Source organism: Mugil cephalus, chromosome 9, assembly GCF_022458985.1.
Source record: "Mugil cephalus isolate CIBA_MC_2020 chromosome 9, CIBA_Mcephalus_1.1, whole genome shotgun sequence".
In the NCBI taxonomy this organism is placed as follows: domain Eukaryota; kingdom Metazoa; phylum Chordata; class Actinopteri; order Mugiliformes; family Mugilidae; genus Mugil; species Mugil cephalus.
Window position 1 is genome coordinate 27916845 of NC_061778.1, and position 15627 is coordinate 27932471.

General features: G+C 43.0%; 1 protein-coding gene across 1 annotated transcript in view; it reads left to right on the top strand.

Annotated features, from left to right (window-relative positions):
- Positions 1-12759: 12759 nt before the first annotated feature.
- Positions 12760-15627, top strand: part of cuedc1b (CUE domain containing 1b) — a 50363-nt gene continuing 47495 nt past the window's right edge. Inside the window, exon 1 of the mRNA XM_047593615.1 lies at positions 12760-12831. The gene's annotated coding sequence lies outside the window, so the exon portion shown is untranslated. The remainder of the gene's footprint in view (positions 12832-15627) is intronic.

Sequence of the window (15627 nt, forward strand, 5' to 3'; positions counted from 1 at the left end):
TCTTCCTTCAGTTACAGTATCAGTGTTTAAAATAAAAAGAAAATACAAAATGGGCAGGTGTCAGATGCAACTGATATTTAATAAAAGCAGAATGCAAATCAGCGAAGAGTGTTAAAGAAAAATATTGGAAGTGTACAAATTGAATTATGGCCTTTTTTTTTTTTGTTTTTGTCTGAATTTGTCCACATAGTAACACCACATGGTTTCAACATTATATGAAATAGTTATAGTAGTTATATTCTCGAGACCCAAAAGGCATTGAATAGGGCAACTGAACTTGTAGAATTTATTTGCCGCTCATCCGAGTAGCTTCTTCAGTTATGAATGAGATCATTACCAGGGAGAGTTTGGTCATGGGACCCAGCTCCCAAAAGCCACCAACCCTTAGACCTGAGCCACAGGGTACGCCATGCCCCGGCGCACATAGCAAGCAACGGAGATCATCCCCAGACGGGCCAAGCAAGGACAAATCAGTGAAGGCCAGAAAGCAGGGGGGCAGGGAGAGGGAAAGTACCCACCCACCACCCAAACCAGCCATCATCGGACCGACAAAAGCCACCAGCCATGAGGTTACCAGAGGACCCAGGTAACTGCCTGGACCAACCTTTGTAGGGTCACAGAGCTCCGGCCCAAGGGACAAGGGATAATGAAAAGTTAGTGTCCCTATTTCTGTGTTTTCTTACTTCAGTTACTGAATAATGTGCTCATCACAAAACTTCTCCCCCTTTAAATTCCAACATTCCCCAAAATGTAAATTAACTAGAAGAAACCAACAGGGGTGTTGTTAGCTGGCGTGCACCCAAAACTTAAACTTTTGTCCCAACAACTGTAAACACAAACACCTGGAAAACATGACAGCTTTAACATTCAGTCCCACTTAAACTGTCAAACATTCAGTCTGTCTGGAGGTTTGCGAGTGCGCTCTGACTTTTCGCACTAACTCCGGTAATCCAGCACTCGCTCGCTGGTGTCTTGGGTGGATCTGGATGTCGGTGTGAGAGTGTTTTCGAAGGAGGATATTTTCCTCTCCTTCAACCCAGGATCTTTATATCTTTTGGAAAGGATAGTCCACCTACGCACAAATCACGCGACAATTTCTCACGTTTAGGATATTTATTTGGTACACAGAGAATAGGTATTTATTTCAGCGCTAAGACTTCAGTCAATCCACCTTAGGGGTAGAAAAAACCAAAAGCCCTCCTTCAAGCATGTACAGTGACCTTATCCTACCTAGACTCCGCCCATCCAGAAGGGAGGAGCACTGCCTCTCATGTGTCAGTGAGTTTCTATGTGTTGTCAATTAGCATTATCTAGTTTCCAGCGTATGAAATATTTGGGTGTGATGTATCCTAGTCTGTGAGCAAGCCGTAGCAAAGTGAAAAACAACTCCTTATATGGTAAGATAACGGAAGTAACACTCTTCCTGATTTTCACTTAACCCCTTAAAACCCAACAAATCCACCCCTTAAATATCATGTAATGTAAAAACCCTGTATAAAATTAGTGTATGGATGCAATCCAACCTATATTTGTAACCTGGGTCTCCTTCCAGCGGTAACGTGAACGTGCTCCCACAAACACATTGCTGTCTCTCTGGTAGGCTCAGGTTGTGTGTGCAACATCTTTGGAAAATTAACTAACATTCACTATGTGTATATAAAATTCATATATATATATATATATATATATATATATATACATATATATATATATATATATACACATACATATATATATACACCAAACCCAAAGCCTAGAAGCAAGCCACAAAGTGAAATGCTATTCTGACATCGTAAGATCAGTTATTGTAGACCCTGACCTCACACTACAGTGGGGGAAATAAGTATTTGATCCCCTGCTGAATTTGTAAGTTTGCCCACTTCCATAGAAATGATCAGACTCTGGTTTTTATGGTTGTTTACTGGTTATGGGTATAGACAGAATATCAGTCGAAAATGCATAAAAAACACACAATCTAAAAGTTATAAATTGTTATGTATTTTATTAAGGGAAATAAGTATTTGATCCCCAAGCACAACACAAGTCAGTACTTTGTAGAGAAACCTTTGTTGGCAAGCACAGCGATGAGACGTTTCTTGTAGTTGGTCACCAGGTTTGCACACAGCGCAGGAGGGATTTTGGCCCATTCATCTTTACAGACAGTCTCTAAATCCTTCAGGTTTCTTGGCTGCCTCTTGGAAACTCGGAGCTTCAGCTCCCTCCACAGGTTTTCGATCGGGTTAAGGTCTGGAGACTGACTAGGCCACTCCATGACCTTAATATGCTTCTTCTTGAGCCACTCCTTTGTTGTCCTGGCAGTATGTTTTGGGTCATTGTCATGTTGGAAAACCCACCCACGAGGCATCTTCAGTGTTCTTGCTGAGGAAAGAAGGTTTTTGTCCAAGATGTTACAGTACATGGCTGCATTCATTGGCCCCATAATGCGGTGAAGTTGCCCTGTACCCTTTGCTGAAAAACAGCCCCAAAACATGATGTTTCCACCTCCATGCTTAACCGTGGGTATGGTGTTCTTTGGGTCATACTCACGTTTTTTTCATCCTCCAAACACGGCGGGTCGAGTTAATGCCAAATAGCTCAACTTTGGTTTCGTCAGACCACAGCACTTTCTCCCAAGCCTTCTCTGAGTCATTTAGATGTTCACTGGCAAACTTAAGGCGGGCCTGTACATGTGCCTTCTTGAGCAGGGGACCTTGCGGGCACTGCAAGAGTTCAATCCATAACGGCGCAGTGTGTTGCCAACTGTTTTCTTGGTGACGGAGGTCCCAACTGCTTCCAGATCATTAACAAGCTCCTGCCGTGTTGTTTTAGGCTGCTCCCTCACCTTTCTCATCATCATCCTCACTCCATGAGGCGAGATTTTGCGGGGAGCTCCAGACCGAGGACAGTTGATGGTCCTTTTATGGGTCTTCCACTTGCGAATAATGGCACCAATAGTTGTCACCTTCTCACCAAGCCTTTTGCTGATGGTTTTGTAACCTATACCAGCCTTGTGCAGGTCTACAATCTTGTCCCTGACATCTTTTGACAGCTCTTTGGTCTTGCCCATGGTGCTGTAGAAGTTGGAATGTAAGAAACTGATTCTTAGAGCAGGTGTGCTTTATATACATGACAAGTTAAGATCAGGAGTATTGGTAATTAGTTGACTGAGCACAGCTGTGTGCCACATGCGCACCAGCCAATCTGTAGGAGCCTGAATTCTAAGTAAATTGTTGGGGATCAAATACTTATTTCCCTTAATAAAATACATAACAATTTATAACTTTTAGATTGTGTTTTTTATGCATTTTCGACTGATATTCTGTCTATACCCATAACCAGTAAACAACCATAAAAACCAGAGTCTGATCATTTCTATGGAAGTGGGCAAACTTACAAATTCAGCAGGGGATCAAATACTTATTTCCCCCACTGTATATTTAATTATAGTTATTGTCACAAGACCACCATTTACGTTTTGTCTCGTCTCGTTTTCCTCACGTTATAAAGGTTTCGTACATTTCGTATTTTGTCATTATTTTCGTTAACGAAAGCAACACTACTCCACTGTCCTTCTGGGGACTTCAACGCTCACGTGGGCAATGACAGCGTGACCTGGAGGGGCGTGATTGGGAGGAACGGCCTGCCTAATCTGAACCCGAGGGGTGTTCAGTTATTGGACTTCTGTGCAAGTCTCAGTTTGTCCATAACTAACACCATGTTCGAACATAAGGTTGTTCACCTGTGCTCTTGGCACCATGACGGCCTAGGTCGTAGGTCAATGATCGACTTTGTAGTCGTATCATCTGACCTGCGACTGTATGTTCTGGACACTCGGGTGAAGAGAGGAGCAGAGCTGTCAACTGATCACCACCTGGAGGTGATTTGGATCAGATGGCAGGGGAAGAGGCCACGCAGACCTGGTAGGCCCAAACGAATAGTGAGGATCTGCTGGGAATGCCTGGCGGAAGAACCTGTTAAGATGGTCTTTAACTCCCACCTCCGACAGAGCTTCAACTGCGTCCTGGGGGTGGTGGGGGACGTTCAATCCAAATGGACCATGTTCAACTACATCATTGTCGAGGCGGATGTTGTGAGTTTCGGCCGCGAGGTTGCTGGTGCTGGTCATGGTGGTAACCCCTGAACCGGCTGGTGGACACCAGAGGTGAAGGGAGCCATCAGGCTGAAGAAGGAGGCCTACGGGACATGGTTGGTCTGTGGGTGTCCGGAAGCAGCTGACTGGTACCAGATGGCTAAACGGTCTGCGGCCAGGGCTGTCGCTGAGGCAAAAACTCAGGCATGGGAGGAGTTCGGTGAGGCCATGGAAGAAGACTATCGATCGGCTCCAAAGAGGTTCTGGCAAAACGTCCGGTGTCTCAGGGGCGGAAGACAGCAACTTGCCCACACCATTTTCGGTGGGGGCGGGGAGCTGCTGATGTCTCCTTGGACTATTGTCTGGCGGTGGAAGGAATACTTTGAGGAGCTCCTCAATCCCACCAACATGCATTCCATAGGGGAAACAGAGCCGGAGGGCCTGGGGTTGGACTGTCCAATCTCTGGGGCAGAAGTCGCTGAGGTGGTGAAGCAACTACCTGGCGGTGGAGCCCCAGGAGAGGATGAGATCCGCCCTGGGTATCTCAAGGCTCTGGATGTTGTAGGGCTGTCTTGGTTGACACGCCTCTACAACATTGCATGGTCTTCGGGGGCAGTGCCTTTGGAGTGGAAGGCCGGGGTGGTGGTTCCCATCTTTAAAAAAGGAGACCAGAGGGTGTGTTCCAACTATAGGGGATCACACTCCTCAGCCTCCCCGGGAAAGTCTATGCCAAGGTGCTGGAAAAGAGGGTCCGATAGATGGTTGAACCTCAAAATTGAGGAGGAACAATTCGGTTTTTGTCCTGGGCGTGGAACCATTGAACAGCTCTTTACCTTCACTAGGGTGCTGGCGGGGAAATGGGAGTTTGCCCAACCAGTCCACATGTGTTTTGTGGATTTGGAGAAGGCCTACGACTGTGTTCCCAGGGGCCTCCCTTTAGAGGTGTCCGGGCATGTCGGAGGAGGCCTCGGGGTCGCCCCAGGACCCGATGAAGGGATTATATCTCCCGTCTGGCCTGGGAGCGCCTGGGGATTCCTCCGGAGGAGCTGGTGGAAGTGGCCAGGGAGAGGGCTGTCTGTACCTCCCTCCTAAAGCTGCTGCCCCCGCAACCTGGACCCAGATAAGTGGAAGATGACGAAAAGAGAAGGAAGTCTTGATAACAATGAGGGATATTCAACGTCAGATGAACAGATCCTCAACCCCTCATTCCTTCTCCTCACGATGCACATGTGAATTAGAGTCAGTGCGTGACATGCCTTCATGTTCTCAAGTAGAGCATCAAATACAAGATCCACAGGTGAAATCACCTCAACACACTCCTTACTGTCCACCAGAAGTCACCAATCATCCTGTTGCAGTTTCCTCTGCTATGCCCCCCTTGCCTAACCTTTCACTCCTGGATACTGCAATTCCTTTAAAGGGTCTACCAAGGCCAATTCTTTCACCAAAAGATATGCCTTAAAGTTATCCTGCAGATCCACCAGGTGTTCAGCCTCTGAATCCTTTAGTCATAAATCCTGGTCAGCCTCTTGTTTCCTTTTCTACTCAGCAGAGGCAGTCTTCTCCTTTAATGCTCCAATCTTCTGCTTCTCAAAGTCACCATGAGCAGAGACATTCGACACTCCCTGCTGGCAGAACACATGTTTACAAGTTAGAGGGTCCTTCTTTCCCAAATCTCACTAGAGAAGATGAAATGCAGTACAGGATGCTTAGAATGGCACTTACTAATCTTCTTGATGCTAATGAAACGGATATCATCAAATATCATGTCCTCCTTGAACACTTAAAAGTGGACCAAGCCAAAAGATTAGCTCTTGCTTTCTCTTATGCCTCTGATCCATACACACAAGCAGTTAAAGCTCTTGATGAGCTTTATGGACAACCAAGACAACTTGTGTTGAAAGAGCTCAGAAACATCATGGATCTTCCTCACATCAGAGCAGGTGATGGTCAGGCACTAGATAACTTTGCCCTTTGTGTACAAGCACTTGTAGGCCTGCTTTGCACTATGGATGGAAGATCAAGGATGTGCTGAACTTTACTGTGGCTCACATGTAGACCGTCTCCTTGAAAAACTGCCTACAGAGCACTGTAGCACAGCACAAGCATCGTATCTATCGGTGCCATGGTGAAATGAAATGCAACTTGCCTATGTTCTCATCATGGTTGAAAACTGAGGCTCGATGTCAACACAGAAAGGAGATTTCCACCTTGCCTTCCACTCAACACAGACCGTTCATAAGTCCATGCCTGCTTTGACAACAATCCTACATGGCGCAAATAAACTCAGCAAATCCATGTCATCTGCAGAACCCTTTCTCAGATCTGGAGCAACTTGTGCATACTGCAGTTCTCATGAACATCACATCAGCTAATGTCCTGAATTTACTAGTGTGACAAAGGATCAGAAGGTGAGCTGGATAAAGGAGAACAAACACTGTTGGGAATGTGCTCGCACCCATCAAGCTGTCAAGTGTGATCTAAAGAAGTACTGTACCACCTGTAAAGGACGACACTTACAAATACTGTGTGAACTAAATCAGAGATCCAACAATCTTACTAGTCCTGCTGTGAAGACCCATTATCTTGACAGGCCAAGCAACTGCAATGGTGTACGGTTGAAAGTTGTGAAAGTCCTTCTTTATAACAAGCAGCAAACTCTTGGAACCTGTGCAGTTCTTGATGATGGTTCCCAACGTACCATTCTTCAGTCTGCTGCTCAATATCTCCACCTACATGGTCAAGCTGAGAAACTGGCACTCAGAACTGTTTGTCAAGATGTTGACACTCTTCATGGATCAGCAGTCAGTTTCCAGATCTCTACTGTTGCACACCCTGAGAAGACTTTCATGATCAACAATGCCTTCACTGCAAGTCACTTAGCACTTTCAGACCATACTTATCCTGTAGCATCGCTTCAAAGGAAATACAAGCATCTGCAAGGTATTTCATTACCCTCCATCCACAAAGCAGCCCCATTGCTACTCATAGGCTCTGATCACATCCATCTTATCAGTCCTATTGCTCCAGTCTGACCCGGCCCTCCTGGGTCACCTGCAGCAGTCAAAACTCGTCTAGGATGGACGCTTCAAGGACCCCTGATTTCCACTGTTGGAATTCTTCTGTGCGCTATCACGTTGAAAGACTTTGGAGACTTGACACTCTTCCTGTATACAGTGAGAAAGCAGTCGTTAGATCCAGACAAGACCAACAAGCTCTGGAGCTTCTTGACCAAGCTACAGAAAGGATTCAAGTGAATGGGATTAATTGTAATGCTACTCCCCTTCTCAGACCAGCTAATTCTCCTCTCTTGAACATTCCTCAGTCTGCAGTAATGTCACGCCTGTGTAACACTGAATCAAAATTATCAAAGGATCCAGAAAGAGCCCTCTCATACACTGAGCAGATTTCCAAACTGGAGCAGGCTGGTTATGTGTCCAAACTGACCCCTAAAGAGGTTCATAGTACCAAAGAATCTTGGTATATTCCACATCATATGGTAACACATAACAAAAAAGATCGCATAGTGTTTGACTGTTCGTTCACTTTCCAAGGACAATGTCTCAACAAGTATCTGTTACCAGGACCAAACCTTGGGCTGTCACTCCTCTGAGTTTTGCTTCGCTTCAGGGAACATGCCATTGCAATAAGTGGTGACATCAAAGGCATGTTCCACCAAATCTGTCTTCTTCCTCGAGACCGACCTCTCCTTCGATTCCTGTGGCATGATGTTAACCGAGACATTCCTCCTTCTGTGTACCAGTGGCAAGTCCTTCCCTTTGGTACTACTTGTAGTCCTTGTTGTGCGATTTATGCACTGCAAAAACATGGGATAGAGAACCAAAATGACCTTGATGTACAGCATTCAGTTACCAAATGCTTCTATGTGGACAATAGCTTCCAAAGCCTCCCCTCATCAGTAGCAGCCCAAACACGCCTTGACAAACTGTGAGCTACACTGTCAGAAGGGGGCTTTGACCTCTGTCAGTGGGCAAGCAATGACCCTGCTGTGATTTATCACTTACCATGTGATGCCAAATCGGACAATTGTGAACTTTGGCTCTCTGAAGCTCGGGGTGATCCTCAAGAACGCACACTGGGAATGCTATGGAACTCCAAGACTGACCTCCTCAGGTACAAATACAGGACCCTGGAAGCACAAACTGTAACCATGCGACACATCTACAGAGTCCTTGCTTGGTTGTATGATCCATTAGGTTACCTTCTACCTTTCACAACTCGAGCAAAAGTTCTGGTTCAACAACTCTGGAGGAAAGAGAGAGAATGGGATGATCCTCTCCTCCCACAGGACCTTCTCACTGCTTGGAATTCTTGGGAAAAGGAGTTACAATACCTTCCTCAAATCACATTCCCACGCTGCTATACCTCCAAAGAAATGGACCATCCTTCCACAGTCCGAGACATACATATCTTTTGTGATGTATCTAAACATGCCTATGGTGCTGTTGCATATATCAGATCATCTGATGTCCAAGGTCACATCAAAACTCAGCTTCATTCTTGCTCGCTCACGTGTTTCACCAAAGCAACAGCTATCAGTACCCAGACTAGAGTTGTGTGCTGCACTAACTGGTGCACGCCTCTGTGATCTAATCAGGACAGAATTCACTCTACCAATCAGAACCAATACGCTTTGGACTGACTCCACAACTGTGCTCCACTGGCTTAAATCAGAGTCCTGTTGCTTTAAAGTCTTTGTAGGAGCAAGAGTATCAGAAATCCGAAGCCTCACAGCCTGTCAAGATTGGAGATACATCAACTCAGAAAATAACCCTGCTGATGATGTCACACGGGGCCTGTCACTGTCAGATCTTCTCCTCCCAACTAGATGGATCAATGGCCCAGCCTTCCTATGTGAACCTCCAGAAACTTGACCTAAACTCGAACCTGTTGTATCTGATGTTGATAATCAAATGGAATTGAAACGGTCTGTTTTCTACAGTATTAACACCACTGATGCTGTTCCAAACCCTGACAGTTCCAAAACCTACCAAGAATTATTGGAAGCCACTGCTCAATCTCTTTGTAGTCAGACCCCTGGAAATCCTTCTGCAGCTGACTTCCTGAAAGCAGAACAAGAAATCCTGTTGAAGGCCCATAATGACAGCTTTGGTGAGGACATGGCCTGTCTCAAATCCCATAAATCCTTTCCAACAGACAGTCCCCTACTCTGTTTAGCCCCAACACTGTGCAGCACTTCTGGACTCATTCGTGTAGGAGGACGACTGCAGCAAAGCCACCTGGAATCAATTGTACTTGACCCTACTCACAAAGTGACACAATAATCATTCAAGATTATGATAAGAAATTACATCACACTGGCCTGGAAAGTATCTTTGCTGAAATACGCCGGAAGGTTTGGATCTTGAGACGACATGAAGCAATACGCAAATATCAGCATAAATGTGTTTCCTGTCAAAAATGGAGAGCAAAACCAATAATTCCAAAGATGGCTGATCTGCCTGCTGCACGTCTCAGATTGCTTAAACCTCCCTTCTACTCCGCTGGAATCGATTGTTTCGGACCATACAATGTCAAGATTGGACGTAGATCTGAAAAGAGGTGGGGCATAATATTCAAATGTCTCACTACTCGATGTGTACATCTTGACCTCCTTAATAACATGGACACAGACTCCTTTCTCATGGCACTTCAACGATTCACATCTACAAGAGGAACACCATTTGAGATCTTGTGTGATCAGGGAACAAACTTCAAAGGACGGAACAAAGAACTGCAAGAAGCCTTTAATAATCTCTGTCCCATTCTACAGTCAGTACTAGCAACAAGAAAGATTCATTTCCGTTTCAATCCTCCACATGCAACCCACTTCACTGGAGTCCTACCAAGCAAAGATGCCTGTTAAGATTCACAAATTCACTTTAATTTTTCCACTTCCTGTTTCTTACCTTACTTCCTGTTACCGCTTCACTGATTGGTTGGTTGGTTTCATGTCATTATCCTCATTGATTTCACCTGTGCACTCAAGACCTATTTAAACACCTCCCTCACATTCATTCATTCTTTTACTTCCACATGGGGCAGCAGGACTGGTAAGAGGTTTTACTTTGCACCACAATTTGTCTTTAGTTTTAGTGACACAGTATCATTTCTCAGAGAAATTATGATAATTTGATTTGTGTTAATTTAATCCTTTGTTTTGTTCTCTTTCACAAGTACACCCATGTGTGTTTTTGTTTCCCCCATTTTTTTTTTTATTTTCCATACATTTCCCACAATTCACAACTCAACAATAAATCTATTAAGAGTGACATCCAGCTTCCATCGTCACATTCGCGCATTCTGACCGATGCGCCACGATGATAGCAAAGTCCTCAACCTTTCTCCTATTTAATAACCTAAAACTTTAGAACAGGCTCTGATCATTGTCCTGCTAAAACCAGTCAACGACCCATAGCTATGTGGTTCACATAGGCCCATAGCCCTTCTCTCATCAGAATTTAAGGTATTTACCAAGGTCATAGCTACCAGGCTGAAGAAAGTGATACCTGACCTTATATATAAAGACCAGACTGGTTTCATTCAGAACCACTTTTTCTCTGATGACATTCATAGGCTCCTCAATGTAATTTGCTGCTTGTTATGTGTATAGCTTTGTGTGTGTCTCTCTCCTGCTCTCTCTGCTGTAGTCCTGCAGGTGAGAGGTGGGAGGTTGGCTGCCAGCCTGTGTAAAGAGCTGTGGATTGGCTCCTACTCCAGCCTTTGTTAGATGGGTAGGTTTGTGGTGGGGACTAGGGACCAAGGTAAGACTGGGGTACCCTATACATTTGCACACATAGACGGACTATGTTATCACATTAGGTTATGGGTTGCTGCAACGATTGTATTTTTATTATAATAAAAACACACATTGTTCGAAACCTACATCAGTTGTGTACCTTTTCATTTAAGTATTGTAAGTAAATCTCTTTTCTTTAACTGCCTCCCATCATCCCTGAGTTTTTCTTTGTTGTTTGTCAGCGTTACTGTTTCCAGATAAAATGGAAACGTAAAACTGCTCTAAAAACATCAATACACCGGTTAATCCACAGTTTGGCGTTTTGAGCATAGACATTAATACGTAGACGCCCTGTAGAAGGTTGAACGGCGTTCCTACGTCACCGCCATCTTTGTGGAGTCAGGAATCGGAGATGGTAAAATGCCTCGTACTGTGCTGTTTGGAATTGTTCTAACCGTTTAGGTATCCATACCAAATCGATTGTAATTACCTTTCACATGCCAACCTTAAAAATTACTCATGATCGTATTTCAGCCATATTCTGCATAATTTATCACAATTATAACGTAACTTGTCAATGTTATGGAAAATACCATGGTTTTGCGCGCAGAATTAATTTCTTCGTTTAATGGTATTTACTTTAGTCTACTCGTGGTATTCTATCTAATCAAAATATAACGTATAATAACAACTGGGTATGCCACCCGTCCCGTAAAATACGGAATCGTCTTTTATTTTGCAATTAAATGTTGCGTCCCGTATTGAACCGATACAGGACGCGATTTGTGACGTATTTTCATAAATGTTCAATACATGTGTCTCACACATGTACACTAAATGTAACAATGAGCAAAATAAAACGGAAAATATTACGTTGTGGTAGTACTTTGTTGTGCGTGTGGCGCTGTCGCGGTTGCCTTGAGACAGAAGCTGCTCAAAAAAGCGCCTTTTAAAAATGTCCACTGCACTCGGGACTCCACCACGTCCTCGAAAGCGAGTAACAAGAAGTACACTTGGAAAAAGAAATGAGGGAAATCTGTTGACTGTTTACATCTGGTCTACTCCACAGACAAGAGAAACACAACAGTTTCTGATGAAGCCAGGACTGTTGTGGGAAGGAGTTATGTTTTGCACTTACTTGAATAAGCAGACATATGTTTAAGTCCTTGTCTTGTTTTTTGTTTTCAATTTATTTAGTTTATATTTTCAAAGTTAAAATTAAGGCTTTATGTAGGCTAATTAACAGTACAATATATGCAACAATGTTGTACAATAAAGAATGTGTTCAGCATTTCAAGCTTTAAGATAGATGCTTCATCCCAAACTGGGAAATATGAGTAATTGCTTTCTCCCTCTGGCCTGTGGTGGTCATGGCCCCAAGGAGCCGTGGTGGGTGTCCCTTATAACAACCCTAATAACAACTTTGTTAACATATCCATAGTTGGAAAAGAACTGGCATTGCCTCCAAATGGCCAAAAAATAAATGTAAATAATGTGTTTTTATCTTGTTGAGGGGGGTTGATCTACATTTATTGTTTTTTCATATATTATTAAAGTGTAACATACACTGTTTTTTGCACTGTTTTACAGCTGATGAAACATGAATTACTGATGTGTGGGATCAATAAAGTTATTGTACTAACCTAAGAAGTTTTAATACATTGCTTTTGGTACCCGTTTGCCATTAGCGTGTGTGTGAATTAAATAAACGGAGGCATTAACGTAAAATTCACCGTTAAAATTTGCTTTAAAATAGTATTCGTATTACTTCACAGCGCAGCTTTGACTCCTCCAATATGGCGGACACGCAGTTACGTCATATCAGCGGGCCAACCCAGTCAACGAGGCGTCTATGTATTAATGTCTATGGTTTTGAGTTTAGTTCCTAGTCGGATCGTTCTGAGGGACGGACCGACTCAAGCAACACCGCGGAAATCACTCAACACGAGTCTGCTTTAATACATCGCTGAGTAAAATCTTTGTAAGTTATCACACATCAGCATTACGGTTATATTTTATGACTGTATCTATTTTTACGAGTTACACTCGCGGTAAATACGTTTTGTCCTGCCGACGTAGTTCTTAATTTGCCCAGCTGGGCGCCGTGGCGTTGCGCCTCAGACAGATTTATGTACATCTGTACATCTGATTTATATCAATCTGTGTAATTTTATCGTCGTAAAAAGACAGCAGACGTTACGTTTTGTAATGTTTATTTTTGTTTATCATTTCAGTCTTACAAAAAATGACTAATGTGAAGAAATCTGTGGAATAAAACTGAGGAAATGGAAGAACAAAAGACAAAACAATCCTCAAAAGGATTTCAGAGTTTCTCTTCATTATTCATTGTTAACTATCTGTCTAGCTGCATAGAGGTGACGTATAGCGAGGGCAGAATACCGGTCGTTGCCCTTTCGTTAGATGCTGAAAAGGCATTTGATCGTTTAGAATGGCCCTTCCTCTCTGCAGCTTTAGAAAAAATGAATTTTGGTCCAAAGTTGATACAAAGGATAAAAATACTCTATCTCAATCGATCAGCAATGATTTAAACAAATGCTCATATCTCCTCTCTTTTTGGCACTTGCCAGGGCTGTCCCCTGTCCCCCCTTCTATTCTCATTGGCGGTTGAGCCCCTCGCAATTGCAGTCAGAGCACATCCTGTAATTGAGGGCATCATGGTCAAAGATGAGAAGCACATCATTTTGCTCTATGCTGACGACATTATGCTTTATCTGACTAACATGGAGACGTCACTCCCTGCCCTCTGCACCTTGTTAGAGGACTATAGCTGCATCTCTGGGTACAAGATAAATAAACAGAAAAGTGTGATGCTTCTTAACCCAGCTGCTCAAGGATTATCAAGGGGAAACATTCCCTTTCATTGGGACCCCCTGTAAACTTTGTTATCTTGGTCTGCAAATACCCAACCAGCTACATCAGATTTACTCTCTCAACTATGAATTTCTTTAATAGCCCGATATCTAGATTTCTGTGGAATGGTAAAATTCCCAGAGTCAAGCTCAAAAACCCTCTGTCGGCCCACTGAACAGGGAGGGCTCAATTTTACCAGACTTTCAGCTATACTATTTGGCTGCTCAATCCAGAGCTATCTGGATTTGGATTAAAGATCTGGAGCGGAAGGAGATTTCTAGTAGCTCTTAATCATTCTCCTATAACAGCTGACAGAAATTATTACAGTTTAATCTTATACATAGGGTTTATTTGACACCTCATCGTCTCCATGAGATAAGCAGTAACTACTCTCAATACTGCCCTAGGTGTACGACTTGAACAGGACCCCTTCTTCACATGTTCTAGACGTGTAAATGTTTGGAGCAGTAGTGGAGATCTATCTTGGACATTGTTAAAGAAATGGGTGGGGGCCAATCCACAGCTGACACTATTGGGGGACCTGTCGTTTCTACCAGTTAATATGAGAGTCAACACTCGCTGCATCAGAGTAGCCCTAATTGCAGCTAACAAATGTATTGCGATCAACTGGAAGAGAGAGGACCCCCTTGGTGTTTCTTTGTGGCTTAAAGAGCTGTTGTCATACTTACCATCAGAAAAGATCATGTTCAATCTTAGGGGAAAAAAAACATCAGTCTTTGATAAATGCTGGGGAGGATTTGTAACATTTTTATATGATAAAGCTGCTCCTATGAGTAACGTCCATGGTCAGAAATAAATAATAATAAATACCTAATGTTAACTGTGTTGACTCTGAAATGTGGTACTTTGAAAATTTCAATAAACAAATTGTTAAAAAAAAAAGTCTAGCTGAAAATGAAGCGGAAAAATGAAGACCAAGAAGACCAAGTTGGTCTTCATTTTCTATTATCTGCACTAGTTTTTTCCTAATCACGGAACAATCCACTGCAAGTAACGAACTGTAGGCTAGCTAGCATTAGCCTGACACGAATATTCAAAAGACTCCACCCGCCCGTTCCCTCCCGTAACATACAGACGCAGTTTATAGGGTATAGTATACCAATGGGGCACAGGCGGAGCACAAACAAGCGATGATTGGATTGGAACAGAATGGCTACTTGTGAACTTTGTTTGTCTTGTTTTGTTTTTTAACTTAATATATATATTTCAGTGGGTGTCATATGTCATATGTTATTAATATAAAATATAAAACCCTGAAAGACTGAATCCAACTTAAGACTTGATTAAATCTGTTTGTTTTTCTGTGATAAATACATCGCGGTATAGCTTAAATCTGCCTTAATCCCACAAAAATAAATAAATAAATAATTCACTTTAAAATTCAAAAATTAAAATGGGAATTGAAGGCATTTTTCTTTATCAGTGTCGAGAAGGGATGAACAAAACTGGTTCGGTCGATTTTCATTTTCTGCTTCTAAAAACGAATTCAAATCGGTAGAAGACAAACAAAAAAGCGCCCTTTTTTCATATTTTGCAAATGGAAGTTGCCCTTTTCAAAGTAAGAGCACGTATGTTAACAGTAGACTAGGCTGTGTTTATGGCAAGAGCGCCCAAATATATACCTTCCATTGTTGGGAGTACGGCATTACAAAAGTAGTCCAATTACTAATAAATCTGGTTTCGCATACATAATGAACTTAACAGAAATGTATCCCTTTCTCTGACAACTGAAAATATTGAGCATCCATCTCATGAGGAGTCCGACTCTGCGTTGGAGTCATCTTCTCCCCGATCAGCTGTTCTCTAGCACTAACAGGAAGTTCACATTTGCTCGGATTTTTTTCTCCTCTGCTAATCTCGAATTAGTATGAAAGACACAATTTAA